The following is an 11,746-nucleotide window of genomic DNA, read 5'->3' on the forward strand; positions in this document are numbered from 1 at the left end:
CAAAGTCAAAACTGAATCTATATTTTGTCGTTGAGCTGATACCCTTAATGACTCTCGAATTGATAGCTGTAGGCAGCCACTGGTAAGTGGAGAAGTATATACTAAGGGCAAAGCGAACAAACACCCAATGAAGACCAAGAAACAGCTTTTGTATAAACTTACACCCCAGAAAGCGTTGCGTGGAGAACTCGGACAAAAATACCGCCAGGAGATGTAAACTCACCCGACCCTCGTTATCGCGTGCCTTAAAACCCCAACAAACAACTCTTGTTTGTCGGCTATCTTTTCGCATTCGTCGTTATTTTATCTGGCCACAAAGAAAAAAACATCAGTGTTCACATGATTGCTGCCCTTAATACCAATAGCTTTATATTTGAGGAGAGAAGCTTGGAGGGTTTGGAACCTCGCGTCCAATGTCCAGCGCGTTAATAAGATTTGATAGGTTCTCGAAGATACGAGTATGTGCATTTTAAGTAATGCGTTAATAGTGTTCTGGTTATTCATGGCGGTACCAAAAGCCTAAGCAAGGCAGACCGTGAGGACACGGAACTATGGCTATAAATGGCGCTTTGGTACGGCAGAGTACAGGGGTCATCTTGGTCAAATATAATGAAACCCTTTAGCTTCTCCGGAACGTGAAAGATTTAACAAGGCATGCAGAAATCTGTTTAATCCAGCGGAAACATATTACAATAAATGAAGACTCTAGTTTTGCGATGAAGTGGAATACATACCGGTGCACTGAAGCTTAGGCGACTGCAGGGCGATCCGAGAGGATTTGATCTTGCCTGTGAGGTGCCGCTTTTTATACACTTCTCTCTGAAGGCGAATGTTCGAATCAGAGAAACAAAAACAATGCAAACACATCCATGAGGTTTTAATAATCGGCAAATTGGAATATAAAAAGGAATCGTCTGCCTTTTAGCAACTGGCAACGCACTTTTGAAACGCCGTGACAGGTTTTAAATGGATTCCGCCATTTGAAAAGTTCCCTTTCCTAGCTGTAATTGAAAAAGTGTTTCAACATAATTGGGTTTCCTACTTTAGCGCATGGTGAAATCAAGCATTTTAATTGATAACTTTGTTATTCTGTGCTGCTTGACACACGTCAAGCCATTGATGCGATGGAGTCCTGCCCTGGTTGGATCAAAGACCAAAGAAACTATTCCCTGAATTTATCTCGTCAAATTACTGATAGGCTTGTTATCCATTGTTAAATCTGAATATCAACTCGATCACACTCCTGAAAACTTGGTTAATATACATCGCACTCTCTTTAAAGCCACCATGAAGAAAATAATGACATCGTCCAGCTCAACGAAATTTTCAAAACAGTCCGTTATCATTTCATTCTAGAACGTTTCTTTTTAAATATTTACTACGGTAAATTATATTTCTCATTTTTTTCCGCTAATTTCTTAAACTGAAACACTACTTCTCTAGACGTCGAATTTCAAATGGGGCTGACCCTCGCAGGATTTAAGGTTTCCAATGATTTGATGGTAAAAAGGAAGAACCTGAACAGAATGATTCCAAGGCTTCGACCTTCGGGCTCTGCTATAAAATTTCAGCGTGAGAGGAGAAGCAGATGAGGAAGTTTTACGTACACGAAGACGCGTGTTTTATAGCGCAGGCTGTATAAACGAACACACCAAAATCAGCACACACGCAGAAAGAAATTGTCGCAAAAATTCCCAAGCCACAAGTGACCAAAATGCCCACTCTAGTCATCGGTACATCTCCCCAATGCGCTCCGCATCGGTGCGCTCCAGAAAAGTTGTTTGGCAAGGAGCATGGCCGTCACGTTGCAGTGTTTGCTTCAGTCCCATGTGCTATGTCGTATAAGATTCCGTGGGTCAGTGGATACAGTGCAAGCCAGAAAGTGCGCCTTTCCAGCTTTGGCCAAAAGTGCTAACGGCTTCCACAGATTTGTGCGCAGCTGGTCGCGCCTTCTCGCACCCGCTTCATTTAAAGCACATTATCTACTACATTCCAATCTCGTTGCCTTGCCTGCCACTCCCACTGCGAGAGTTAATGACATCCTAGCCGAAATCAAGAGGAAGAAAGGGGCTTGTCCAGAACACGTGCAATGTATGTAAGGCGAGGGCGGGATAACCACTGGGCCTTAAAGCTAACGGATGGAGAGACATGGGAGAGGCCTCTGCCTTGCAGTGGACGTAGTCAGGCTGTTGATGATGACGCTTTACCATTAAGAGTGAAATAAGATTAGGGTGGGAATTCGGTGCGCGCACACGTGGCCAGTGCAAATGCACCATGCGACATTAATTACTACCAAATAGTCCACGAAGTCTTGTGGAGGTTTCTTAAGAACGACCGAGGCCGGCATCAGTACTTTGGCTGCTCTGACACCGAAGCGAGGCGTAAGAGTGGAGGGCTCGAAAGTTGTGCTGCTGCAGACTGTTTTATCGAGAATGAAGTCAAGCATTGATACCGCCAGTTGTATGATGTAAGTGGGCTACAAAGAACCATGAACGTGTGAACTACTTGGTGGCATTGAAGTGGTGCCGTTAAGTATTCAGGTGTGAAAATGAGCTTTTTATTTTTGAAAGCGCGAGGTATTCTTCTGTACTGCGCGGAACTGTATGATTTTCTTTGACAATGGGACGTTTCGCCGATTCCTGTGAGCTAAGCACGTTTTCCGTGCGTAGCTGACGTCAGGTTGTCTCGACAAGTATTTCCTCTGAGTGCCCATTCTCGACACGTGAGCAACATGCGACTTCTTGGGATGACGTGTCTAATTTTGTTTGCTGAATTGCTCCATGGTTGCTCCATAGAAAATACAACACTTGCCTTCTCTTGGAATCCAATCCGTTACTCTTAATGACCAGCTGTTATCTTGTCTTCGCATTACTTGCGCTGCCCAATTACATTTATTTCTGATTTCGACTGGGATGTCATTAATCTTCGTTTGTTTTCTCATCCACTCCACCCTCTTCCGGTCTCCTAATGCATATGGTGTTCTAAACTCTTAGAAAGTCTCACATCGAGAATAGCAAGACGAACAAGCTTTCTTCTTTACCTTAGAGCAGTCTGCCGCAGCTAAACTTTCGAACCCTCCACTCTTACGCCTCGCTTCGGTGTCAGAGAAGCTAAAATATTGGGGGGGGGGGGGGGGGGGGAGGGGGGGGGAGGTCGTTCTTAAGGAACCCCAACAAGACTTAATCGATTCTTTGGTAGTAATTAATGTCGCATAGTGCTTTTGCATTGGCCACGTGTAGTCATGCTAAAAAATTGCAAGGCAAAACGAAAAAAACACTAACTGGCATCATAGTAATGTTGAATGTCTACTGCAGCGACTGCAGCTCTGGTTTTCATCATACTGCTTTTACAGGAACCGAGTATGCAAGCACCCAATTGCCACCCTAATCTTGTTTCACTGTTAATGGTAAAGCGTCGTCATCATCAGCCTGACTACGTCCACTGTAGGGCAGAGGCCTCTCCCACGTCTCTCCGCTCCGTTACTTTTAAGGACCAGCGGTTATCCTGCCTCCGCATTACAGACATTGCACGTGTTCTGGACAAGCCCATCTCTTCCTTTTGATTTCGACTAGGATGTCATTAACTCACGCAGTGGGAGTGGCTGGAGAGGCAACAAGATTGTAATATAGTAGATAATGTGCTTTAAGTGAAGCGGGCGCGGGAGAAAGCACGACCAGCTGCGCGCAAATCTGTTGAAGCCGTTCGCGCTTTTGCCAAAGCTGAATAGGCGCACTTTATACATTGCACTGTATACACGGTCCCCTGGAATTTTATAGGACATAGCACATGAGACTCAAGCAACCACTGCAACACGATGCCAGGCTCCTTGACAAACGACTTTTCTGGAGCACGTCGATGCGGAACGCATTAGGGAGATGTACCGATGACTAGAGTGGGCATTTTGGCCACTTGTGGCTTCTGATTTTTTCCGACAATTGCGTTCTGCGTGGGTGTTTATCTTGCTGTGCTCGTGCTATAACTAACGCGTTATCTGTTCGTAATGCTTCTCCGTCTGCCTTTCCTTCCACACGAAAGTTTTACAGCAGAGCCCGAAGGTGGAAGCCTGGAATACATCATGAAATCACGCTGTTCAGGTTGTTCCTCTTCACCATCAAATCATTGGAAACCCTTAATTCCGGCGAGGCTCTGCCGCAATTGTAATTATACGTATAAAGAGGTATTGTTTCAATTTTAGAATTCAGCAGAAAAATAACAGATATAGATAAACATAAGAAATATTCAAAATTCTCAAACGTTCTAGAATGAAATAACAACATAGTGTTATCACAACTCTGCTGAGCTGAAGGTTGTCATTATTTTCTTCATAGTGGCTTCACGGAGAATGCGATTTATAATAAGGAGGTGTGCAGGATTTTGATTTACGTGATATTCATATTTAACAATAGATAGCAAGCGTATCAGTCGTTTCACCATTTAAATTCAGGGAAAAGTTTGGTTTCTGAGCCACCCCGGCCAGGACTCCATCGCTGTATTGATTTGACATGTGTCAAGCGGAGCGAAACAAGAAATTTTTCGATTAATATCCTTGATTTCGCCCCACGCTAAAGTAGGACACGGTATTATGTAGAAAGCCCTTTTTTAATTACAGCTAGCAAAACGGATTTTTCAAACGGCGGAATCAATTTAAAGCCTGTCACAGCGTTTCAAACATAAATGACCAGTTGCTAAAAGGCAGACTATTTGTTTTTATCATCCCAATTTGTTGATGAATAAAACCTCATTGATGTGTTTGCATTGTTTTTCTTTCGCTGAGTCGTACATTCGCCTTCAGCGAGAAGCGTATAAAAAGCGGCGCTTCACATGCAAGTTCACATCCTCCCGGACCTCCCTGCAGTGGACTCAGCTTCAGTGCAACGGTACGTATTACACTTCATCGTATAAGTAGAGTCTTCATTTATTATAGTATGTTTCCGCTCGATTAAACTTCTCCCTGCATGCCTTGTTAAAACTTTCATGTTCCCGAGAAGCTAAAGGGGTTCGTTATATTCGACTAAGATGACCCCTGTTCCCTGCCGTATCAAAGCGGCAGTGCAAGCTAGATTTTCCGTCTCCTCACGGTCTGCCGTGCTTAAGCTTTTGGTACCGCGATAAAGAATCAGAATGCCATTAACGCATTACCTAAAATGCACATATTTTTGAGAACCTATCAAATCTATGTAACACGCTGAACATTAGACGCGATGCTCTAAAGCCACGCTGCTTTTAGCTTCTCTCCTCGAATATAAAGCTATTGGAATTAAGGGCAGCAATCATGTGAACATTGATTTTCATTGTCTGTGTCCTCTAGCGTTTACGCGTTTTCTAATTTTTCTGTTAGTGGTCAGATATGATAACGACGAATGCGAAAAGATAGCCGCCAAACGAGAGCTGTTAGTGGGGGTTACATGATACGCCATAATAAGGGTCGAGTGAGTTCACATCTCCTGGCGGTATTTTGGTTACGAGTCCTCCAAGCAACGCTTTCTGGCATTTAAGTTTATTCAAAAGCTGTTTATTGGTCGTCATTGGGTGTTTGTTCACTTTGCCCTAATTATATAATTCTCCACTTACCAGTGGCCGCGTACAGCTATCATTTCGTGAGTCATGCAGGGTATCAAGACAACGAAAAAATATACATTCAGCTTAGAATGTGATGAGTGGATTCTCTCACAGTAGATTCTTCTACGAGTAATGCATTTATTTGGTTTCTTTATTGTCTCAGCCTTATTTCTTCCCTTTTAACGCTGAAGCCTGTTTATGACTATTGCATGCTTGGAGAATGTTAAACTCTTCGCGTATACTGAATAGGAAAGTGCGGCTTATATTTTTCGCTCTGCCCTCTTCTACATACGTCGCTGTTTGAACGACATTTTCATTCGCAGCAGAGGACAAATTACTGAATTGTTTAATCTTGACTTCTTACAGTTCTCGAGAAACATGGCAAACCTGTCAACTCTCATCGTCTTCGGGGCTGCATTTATAGGTAAGAACTTTTAGTTGTGAGTAGAAACGCAACACACTGTTTAAAAGAAAAAATCGAATTATCGTGTGAAATAATGCTATAGAAGCAAGAATATCCTCCATGAGGCGGAACTCGGCAGAGAGCGCCTACAACGGATACCAGAATATTGCAGCTGTGCATAACCGGAAGCAGCTAAGATTTCGTAGTCCCTCCGTAGCCAGAAAGCCTTCTTTGCCCATCTGTGTTTTCTTAATTCGTTATGAAGTCGTTGTGTCGTCATGAAAAAAATAGTTTTCTTTTGCGCGAAAGGCAGGAGAGCACGAACCGCTGCACATCATGTTCTTGGAAAGGCAGGACATGCTGAAAATACAATGCGGCCAGTTACATTTTCTGGGAAGTTTTTACTTCCTACGTTGGCTTTAACTCAGTTTTAATACGGGGTATTTTTCAAAGAATGAAGTCGCCCCATCTGCATAGAAGGTTTTCAAATAGAGGAAAGGATTGTGAGCTAGGTGCGAAGAAAGAATATTCTCATCTGGTAATATAACAAAAATTCACGAAGATGGATCTCATCACTCTAAAGAAATATGAACTTGACGTTAGTCATTACTGCACACTGCGCGTTTAAAAAATAAACAGCGCAACTTCAATGCTTCTTGTTTTTCAAATCTGTACTTACCACGCGTTGTGCATCCTTTTATCGACCGAAGTTTCGGACAACGCCACATGCACGTACCAGTTATGAATTAAATCCTTTCATTTCTGTGGCATTTCTTTTCGCAGCTGCTGTCCTAAGCGGAGCTGCGGGTATAGACTACAGACTTTTTGGCCGGGACATTGCTGGCGACGCCCCCGAGGAGAGAATTGAAGACAGCCATGAATGAGGGAAGTCCTGTTGACGGCGCCAGAAGTTCCCTTTGATGGAAAGTGAGACGCCACGGCCATTGGCAGAAACGAGAAAATAAAGTGGACACTTCAAGACTCTATATCCATTTCATGCCTACTTGACCAAATGACATCGCGCTCAATATGAGTTGCAACGCGCGGTCATCAACCGGGGCTCGTTCCGTGGTGTGCCTCCTCCAAACAGTCGCTCGGAATTCTGGTAGAAACTGCTGTTCCAGGAAACAACAGCACCCCCGCTCAGGAAAAAGTTTCTCCCAGAATTCCGAGCGACTGTTTGGAGGAGGCACACCACGGAACGAATCCCGGTCGACGACCGCGCGTTGCAACTCATATTGAGTGCGATAGTACATCCCTACAGCAACTACGATTTTCATTTGAATATATAGGTTTGGGATCAGTTAACTTCTTGCAATCATAAATATAAATCCCGCACCCATGGGCTACGGCCGAAAAAAAGGCTCTGTTCCCGAACTTGACCCGTCGTTGCCCGAATTTCGAAGATCGAGCACGGCCTCAGCTCGAGATAAATGGCATAAGACCACCCAACATTGTCCCGCGTGTTCAAGCCCCTCTCCGTAGCCTGGGCCCGGACCAGTTAGCTCGACGAGAGGTCCAGCCGGGTTCGATCCCGGGTCCCATAGCAGCTCAAGAGGTAAATTGCTTACTAACTCAAAGATGTCTCCCGTTACACAATTCAGGAAGTAACCTGCAAAGGCGGTGGAACCACAACACTTAAAATTACTGGTTTCGTGAACACAGAAGGGAATTGATCTGACGCGGGCTAACGCCGTCTGCTTTTGAAGCCCCAGTTTCGGGAAACATAGGAATACAGTTGCATTCTGGCGCATTAAACTTTGTGTTACCTCTGGAATTTTTACTGCATATTTTTACTGAGCATTTAGTTCCCTAATGTACATCGTGTAGTGGGTTCAATTCCTGACCACACAGGCACCAGTATTACAAAAAAACAATCAAAATTGTGCCCTTGTTTCATGCTGTGTGTCTGAAATTTCGAAGAACTATAAAAACTATGCTCACCTTTATTGCGGAATTTCATCGCTCAGAAATGTCTTTTCGGGAATCGAAGGCCGACAGTTCTGAATTGGCTTGGAACAGACGGCTGCTTTTCGACCAATATAATGAAGGCCTTTCTCTCGAAGTTCTTGCCTACATTCAAACGCCGAGTCGTGGGCGCTAACACAAAACAGGAGGTGCAGAGCGGTTTTTCTTAGATCTGACCACGTGTTCTCGCTGATGGCTCAAATCGCCGAAGCATTCGGTGCAGTGTGCTTTAGTAGGCGGACGGACTCCTGCAATCCAACCATGTGTGAGGGGTTACAATGCGTCACTTCGAACGGCGCGTTGGAGCAGCCATTGCGGAATTTTTCGTTTTTAGAGATGATGCTCTGCTACTTTAGGTACTACTCGCAACTTCTCCTGGTTTTGCGCACTAGACCTTGAAGCCGTACCAAGGTCAAACCAAGCAAACCCCCGAGACTAACAATGTACGACTATATAAATCTTGCTGCGCATAGTGATGGTATCCCTATATGGTATAGTCTTAGCTAATGACCAGCAAACACGTGACGTATCACCAGTTGTTATTTGGCCCTTGACCTTTCTGCTATAAAATTTAACCTTGACTTTTGAGCATGACGTCTAGAGCTGTGATTCTCATTGCTTGAGGTGACGTCAAGCAGTGACGTAGCATTCTTCGCTACAAGTAGGCTGGCTTTGTATTCACTCGTCTGCTAGGTTCAGCCGGGTTGGAGCTGGGCGATTTTTTTCTGTTCAGTGAACTTCTTGCCTTTCATTGCTTATCGCAGCGAGGCGTGAGCGCCCCTCGCGTATTCATAGCACTGTGACTGACGATGCCGCTGCCTAAACTAGGTCTACTACTGTGCTTTCCCTCATTCCGCGTCAAGGAAGCGGTACTAATGATTTATTAATTATGCAATGAAAATATTTTAGCGCCGGCAGTTTTTTATTTTCAAGACGTTCAAGGCAGCAGTCTGAAAAAAGATCATTGCCATTATTTTCCGCGGGTGAGGAAAATGTGAATATAGTAGACCGCTATAGAACAAAGGACACTCGGTCAGACAGTGTGGTGCGAACAGCGTGCGCGAGCCGTTTTCCCATAGTGTCTTGCGATGCAAGCGTTTTCAAATGATACTTCTCGTTGCCACAGGTGTCGAATACGTAGTTTGGCTTGCCGACCTCGCATTACTGCATCATCTCTCGCTAGCCACCTCCTCTGGCAAGCCAGACAATTTGATCGCCTCTGTCTTTGCAGTCCGGCGCGACGAGGATGCTACTGCGAGTCTTTGTCTTCGCTCGTGGCCCACATCGTTTCTGGCTAAAATCATTTTGTTCGGGCCGCGTGGCGGGAGCTAACAGCCGGGAACGCGGTGAGCAAGGACTCATAGATCATCGGCAAAGTTTGCAAATGTCGCTAACACTGAGATTGTGTACAACTTACTTGTTTTAATTCATTTTTGTTTGACAGGGAGATATTGTGCGGGTTAGGAAGATTACAAAATGTACAAGTGCAAATTTTTACCTTGAATAAAGAAAACATCCAGGGAACCCATTGATTAAATTATTTCTTTTTAGAGCAGATTCCACGATTTCTGTTAACTGACTCATTATCGCACTGAGAAAAAAATTAACTTCGAGGTTATCTATATATGCTCGCTTATACACGCGAGAAGCAGCCAATGCATTAAATTCAGAATTTTATTCCAATTACCTAATCAGAAATAGAACCAGCTTATGCATCCTATTAAACAGACGCTGGGGACGAATTGAGGGTTGCCTACGTCAATAAGGAGGCCATGTTTTGCTGCAACAGACCTTTTTAACAGAAATAGCAGCCTTTTTTAAGCTAGGAAAGAACAAAAATTTACAGGCTGGTGTAGATTTCGCCAATTTTATGGATACTTCGAAGCCGATTTTCTGGCTTCGATATGAGTCGCTACGCTTCATCGACATTCACTAGAAAATGAATGCATCCCGTACATCCCGTTCAGGACATCGAGCGCTTGAATCGAATAGCGGGAGTATTTTGAAGTCTAGCATTCTTCCAAGTTAATGTGTTTATTTTTTCAAGGGCGAAGTAAACATCGGCACAAAGAGCCAGTGAGTAACTTTAACTCAGAACAGGAATTTCATGCGGTTGTCCTGAATGTGTCTTTAACACAAGGATGGAAATCCAGGCTCTCTGTTGGTGTTTCGCAGCTCGAGTAACATACCTTGTGTAGTCTGATGTGCAGCATTTGTCAAAAGTAAAGAGCCAAGGGGGGTTCAGTGGGGATTATTGAGTGTGACTATATTGGCTTGCCCGGTGGTAAAAATTTTCTGGTTGTGAGAGGAACACTTGCCTTCAGCTCTTACAAGCTAATGACTGCTATGGACCCCACAGCAATTCCAGGAAAAGGAATTGAAACTATCCGTGCAGTTGTTTACTTCTGGAACAAATGTTTATGTTTGTTGTATGAATCTGAATGGCAGGTTAGTAAAAGCAGCCATAAAGTCCCAAGTGTCTCCACTGTAGGACATCAGTTTATGTTCTGTAAGGAGTATTTCGAGACAGAGTAGTCCAGTAAACGCACTATACGCAGAAAATGCTACCTAGGAAAAGCACGTTAGCTTCACTGAAAACGTTCGTGAAAGTGTTTTGAAGCACAATTTAATCTTCACTGACCTTTCTGGGCTCTGCCGCGGAATGTGACATGCTTTGAGCTAGTGGCACAATCTCATAAATCTGGATGCCACCTGGAGTTCCTCTTGCCAGGAGCTCTCTTTGCTGGCACTGTGCCTCTAGAATGATGATATCAGTTCCGTTGCGGAAGCCCAGCTTGCCATATGTGCGTTAAGCCTAACAAATTTTTGATCGGCGATATATTTTCCCAAGCTTTTCAGGGAATGCAGTATGACGCCTGGGAAATGGGTGCACGCAAATTATCGCAGGTGCCTACCCCTGAGGCACTCTCGGTTGAGTTGCACAATTTCCCCACATCAAGTGGATGCTAAAATTAGAATACCACCACTGCGCTGCAAGACCCAGTTCACTGTGGTTTGCCTTGGGACAAGGTCACGTGAGTATGTTCGACCAGTCTGGTGTACATATTACGCTTGCTCGGACCGATGTGGTGGGCACAAGAAAACGCAACAAACCGATTCGGTGCACCTTGAAGTTGACATCAGACCAGCCATGGAGGCCGCATTACACTTCAAGCATAACTTCCAACTGCCGTCTCTCAAGCTGGGGTTCTATTCGCCGTGACACAGCCCACTGCAATGTGGAGTCTGGGTGCTCCAAGATGAAGGAAAAGGACAGAACCTTATGAATTCATTAGTTTTTCCAAAACGTAGAACAGCGACTGCACGAAATAATAATTCATAGATGGTTTCAAGTGGAAACCTTCTTTTCTGTGGTGTTTTCTACAGACATCTGGACATAAGTGCTTTGGCAGTGAACGCGCCTGCAAGGGGTCACTGGTGGAGTCACTGAATTGGTTTGGTTTTTGGCGGTGTAACGCCTCAGAGCGACTCAGCCTGTGAGGTCGAACAGTGGTGGAGGGCCCAGGATAATTTCTACCACCTGATGTTCCTTAACGTGCACTGGCATCGCACAGTACAAGGTACTCTAACATTTCATCACCATCATGATGCGACCGCCGCGGCGGGGATATAAATCCGCTTGTTTAAGTCCATTTTGGGTTAGACAAATCCTTAAGACATTTATTCAGCTTCCTACAGGCCGGATGGCGTGTGATGATTACCTCATGATTAGATGGGTTAAGCGTTTATCTAACTCAAAAAACCCTCTAAGTGAACGGCGCAGATTCTGTTCTTTAGGGTCAGCATCCGTGCACC

The sequence above is a fragment of the Amblyomma mixtum genome, chromosome 6, assembly GCF_055824585.1.
Source record: "Amblyomma mixtum isolate Tamu chromosome 6, ASM5582458v1, whole genome shotgun sequence".
Classification (NCBI taxonomy): Eukaryota; Metazoa; Arthropoda; class Arachnida; order Ixodida; family Ixodidae; genus Amblyomma; species Amblyomma mixtum.